Raw genomic sequence first — 5,450 nt, 5'->3', positions numbered from 1 at the left:
GGATGTTAGCTAGCATCCCCCTTCCCCTCCCCGTTTCGCTCCACCTCCTGTGTGGAAATAACCGAAAACAGCTGTTGACTAAAACTTTGGTTTTCCTGAGGACAACAAAGTGGGTGGAAAAGCAGCTGGACTGCTGGGCACAGAGCTGTGACCTGCGGTGCAAAGCCCAGCTGGCACCAGTGAGGATGGGATGCGCTGGGGCCAGGAGCCCGACCAGCCCGCGTGGTGTCTCCTTGAGTGGCCCGGGTGGTGGGGCGGCCTTCACCCRGCAAGCGCCTGGACCTCTCCACATCGGGCCGCCCTCACCACGTGGAGGGCAAGGCGCCATTCAGAGGCACCCGGGCAGGCCGGAGAGACAGGCCAGCCACGGAGCGCCTCGTGGAGCCGAGCAAGGGGACGGGCGAAGGCTTGTATCCGGCATGGAGTAACCCCGCACATCGGCGCAGGCTGGAGGTCGGACGTCTAGCAGACAGCTCTGCAGAAGAGGATTTGGAGATCCTGCTGGACAGCACGAGGCACCAGTGCACCGTTGCAGCAAAGGCAGTCAGCTGCATCCTGGGCTGTCTTWGTGGGAGAGTAGCCAGCAGGTCCAGAGAAGTGATCCTTTCCCTATATTTGGCATTTGTAAGACAGAATTTGCAGTGTTGTGTCCAGTTTTGCACTCTCCAGCACAAGAAAGATATGGGCATACTGGGACAAGTCCAGCAGAGGGCAACAAAGATGACCAGAGGACTGAAGCACAGCTGTAGGGAGAAAGGCTGGGAAAACTAAGCCTAATCAGCCTGGAGAAGAGACGGCTAAGAGGAGACCTTATTGCTATCTTGGTTCATAAGAACCAACCTCTGATCAGAGAATACAGAGAAGATGGACTTAGATTCTTCTTGGAGGTGCACAGTGATACGACCAGTTGGAACACGAGGAATTCCAATTAGGTATTAGGATTTTTTTAAAGATTATGAGGTGGYTGAACACTGGAAYGGGTTCCCAAACAGGTTATGGATCTCTGTCYTTGGAGATGTCCAAGACTTGAATAGGCGTGTCCCCAAACAACCTGCTCTAATTAGCCCTGTTTTGAGCAGGGCGTCGGAATAGATGACTTCTGGGGGTCCCATTCAACCTGAATTATGATTCTATGATCTAGTTGTTGATCTGCACTAACTTACACTATTTTCATACACATCAATCTGCTGACTCAATATCCATTTCAGCTGTATTTCAAACAGATACTTTTTACAGAAATGTCTTTCGTGTGTCTCTCTATAACTAAACAACACTACAAACGTTTTTGTCCTATGGATGTATAGATGTAATATATATTATAGCTGACAACACAATGTCTTTGTGCTAGTCTTGCCTCAGGACATTAGCAATTCAAATTCTCGTTCATGCTGATGTTTTCTCCTTATGAATACAGGTAAACAGCCACTGTTCTGAGCATCAGCTGTGTAGAAGTAAGTCAATACCCTGCATTTGACAATTAGAATTTCTATACTAAATGTGACCTACAGCTGAGAATAATAATAATAATATACCCTTAATTCTGGTATGGCATTGACAATGGTATAGTCATAAGCATGTTATGTCAGTCTAGTCATCAAAAACTAAAGGTAAATGCCAATGCAGATAAAAAGCTGCAATTCAGACAAACAGTTCTTAAGAGTAAAGAATTTGTCTAAAATATGCGTGGTCTTCTGTAACTGTTTRTATGCAGTTAAGTAGTATGCTTCTTTCCGGTTCTTCTCACTATAGCTTGCTTTCATCTTTCAATGTTTCTAGCTACAATACTTCCATCAACCTACTGTCCATAGTAGCTAGGAACCTAGTAGAAATCCAAGGAAGTATCAGATCTGGAACTAATTTCTCAGCTGATTAAACAGAAGTTAGAATGCCCACTCCCTTTCTGCAGCTGGATCCTTCCTTATCCAGAAAAGCTAATTTGAATAAGACCAATTCTGACAGGTGTGGACCGTTACTGATTTTTGCCTTTACAAAGGGTGTTGCAGGTCTTCAGTGGCTGAGGTGCTATCCACCTGGCAACATGGCAAGAGATAGATTTCTGCCCTGTTGGGATCAAGATGACAGATGTGTGTAAACATGTGACATGTCTCCAAATGCACAACAGAAAATTTACAGCATGCCACATCCCCCAGAAACCTACCTCCAGGTGATGTCCCACTTCGATGCTGTACAATGCTAATAAGACCTTAGCCTCAGTGTTCCCATAGTTGGGGTATCCAACCATTTTAAATGGACGTATCCAACCATTTTAAATGGACCTGACACACACATGATAAAAACAGACTGCTACAATTTTAGGACATTTTAGGTAAATAACATTTTACTTACCATACTGTGCATTTGTGTTCATTGTTTATTTCTATTATTCTCAATATTCAGTCATCATAAGTGTTTTAAGCAGTTCATAAACTTGCTTTAAATTAAAAATAATTTCAATTTTATATATAAACTCAGATTTAATGGAATCTACATTTAGCAGGTTTATGCAGCCTCTTTAAATAGGACTGTTCTCCTCTGCTCTTGTGTTTGAAGTAGGAATGTACAAAATTTACCCAGCCTTTAAGAAATTAGAGATATATAGTTTGCAGATAGACTATAAACTCATCATGTTAATACATGACTCTTGAAGTACATACACAAATTCTCTTGAATCTCTCAGTACAGAATATTAGCCATGCAGATTGAATTCAAATTTCAATCCTTCAGTGCTGCTTACAATTTTGAAGGGCTGAGTCAGGTTAAGGTAATCTGCTTGTTGAAATCAAAAGGTATTCAAAAGCAGTAATTTCTTTTTCTTCCCACCGAATGCTTTCTCCTTTCTGTGATCTTAGGTAAAGTTTATGCCGATAACAACATAAGCTGTCATCAACTGTTGAACCTAGCCTTCAACTAGTGCACAGTGTCTAATTTCAGTGCAAATAAAATCATATTTCTCCAATTTTAGCACATCATTGTGAAAAATGCTTAGCMTATTGTGGAAAATCTAAGTATTCAGTTACTCAGTATTTCACCATCCTCCCCAAATGTGTCAGCCTTAGCTYATAAAGTAAGATTTGCTTATTTGTAAATTCTATACATAACTAAATTCTAACCAGAAACACTGAAACGCTTTGCAGTAAAGATTAAACATGTTCATTTTGTGGAAATGTAACATTTTCAGAGCTCACAAATGAAATACTTCCTGTAATTCTGGAACAATTTTGGCAAAGGAGGGAATCTGACTACAAATTTTAGTTACATCACATTCATGATCAAATCACCTATCTATAACTTGAATTTCTTATATTATGCAATGTATAACTTAGGCAATTATCTGCAAGCAAACACTTCTTTTTGATTTTTCTAATCAGTGCAGGCTAAACTTAGCAACATCCGTTGCACATGATAAAACTTTGACAAAGCTTTAAGCATTTAGTTACAGTATACTTTTTACATCCTGAAATCTTGAAATTTCACTGCTTGCCTTGAAAATAATCAAGTAGATGATGCAGTAACAGTTCATAGAATCATAGAATCATAGAATCAGTAAGGTTGGAAGGGACCTCTGGAGATCATCTAGTCCAACCTCCCTGCTCAGCAGGGTCACCTACAGCATGTTAGACAGGGTTGCATCCAAGTGGGCCTTGACTATCTCGAGAGAAGGAGACTCCACAACCTCTCCGTGCAGCCTGGTCCAGTGCTCCGTCACTCTCACAGGGAAGAAATTCCCCCTCACATTCAGGCGGAACTTTCTGTGGTTCAGTTTCTGCCCATTGCCTCTTGTCTTGTCACATGGGACAACTGAAAAGAGTTTGTCCCCGTCCCCTTGACACCCTCCCTTCAGGTACTTGTACACATTGATGAGATCCCCCCTCAGTCTTCTCTTCYCCAGGCTGAAGAGGCCCAGCTCTCACAGCTGTTCCTCATAGGGCAGGTGCTCCAGCCCTCTGATCATCTTTGTAGCCCTAAAGTTATCAGAAGCATTTTAAAATTTCCATAGTTGGAAGCAGTACCGAAAAAATCTATTTTTTGAACTTAGTCTTGTCTTCTCAGCAGATACACAAGTACAGATCCAATGCTTTTATCTTAGCAAGATATATTGCTCAGCAGTGGTGAACCTTGGAAGGTAAATTTGTTTAATTTGCTGTTGCAATCATCTATTTATGTGAACAAATATGGATAGCACAATGATAGACTTCCAGTGCTTTGGCAACCACCACTTAAAATTTCCTTTTTCTTGTCATTTAGCAATTAAAAAAAAACAACAATCTTGTTCTTAGAAGATATACTAAAATTGCTTTTGTAATTAATTTCAKTATCTGCTGTCAGACACGCTATCTTGTGTCTGAAACCACCCAATAAGCCACAGAACAAAGGTGTCAGTCACTGTATTAACAAAAATCGTCATCTTCTGATTCATGTAAAAGGATTTCTCCACTCTTATCAGGAAGCGTAATGACTCTCTACTTTTGAATAGCAGTATTTCTGCTGTTCCTGCCACAGTTACGATGTTTCTTGTCTGGAGCTGCGGAATAAGTAGTACTTGTCTTAGACTGTGAATATTCTGCTTTTCTACCTCTGCAGGGCTTSCCTCAGAGCATCCTCCTTCACGCCAGACACCAGGGCAGCCSCCGGACACGCAGCCCACCGCACRCMTGTCWCCRTGCACCTGCAGCCTACGGCAGCCRGCCAGCYTCGCRGCACGGCACGGCACAGCATGTGGGAGCGGGCTCAGGCCCCGTGCYGCMGCAGGCCCTGCCCCAGCCCCCAGCACCAGCCCGCTTCTCTGGGCAATAAGCTATCATCAGAATTTATCAGAACTAACATGTTTAAACATGCTTTTTTTCCCCTAAGAGAGCTATTATCTTTTTTTCTGATTTAATGGTGTAGAAATCTGAAATCAAATAATGATGAAACTACTTGTTATTTAAGAAAAGCAACAGCATTTTATTTTAGTGTTTGGAATTGAGCAGGAGACAGCCTAGCGTGATGCTGGACAGAGGTGCCCTGGTGTAGTGTTGTAAGCACAGAACTCATGCCGTAGTAAGGATCATCTCTGCTCTGAATGAAAACCATTTGCTCAAGATCCTTGTGTCAAATCTCACACCGTGCCTGCTGCACYGAAGTGCGGCTCCTCGGCTAAGCTGGGCAAGGTGACTGCAGGGGAGGACTCCTGTCTAGCAAGCGCTGTCTAGTCAGGAGGATTATTCAGTTATACTCTTTCACAATAAAATACTGTTGGCAGCAAACACATTTTATTTGCACTGGAGCAAGGGGAGGCGGCCTGACGGCAGCAGCAGGGTCACGCCGGCACCCAGGCCCCGCCGCACCAGAGCTGCGCGCAGGCGCGGCCTGCGCCCTCCACGGGCCCGTGCTGCCGCGTTGCCATGGCGACGGCGCAGCGGCCGCTCTCGCGAGAGCAGGGGGCGTGGCTGGCGGCCCGTCGCGCAGCC

Source organism: Rhea americana, unplaced genomic scaffold (assembly GCF_003343005.1).
Source record: "Rhea americana isolate MKP2758 unplaced genomic scaffold, rheAme1 scaffold_43, whole genome shotgun sequence".
Lineage (NCBI taxonomy): Eukaryota > Metazoa > Chordata > Aves > Rheiformes > Rheidae > Rhea > Rhea americana.
This window is presented reverse-complemented; position numbering follows the sequence as displayed.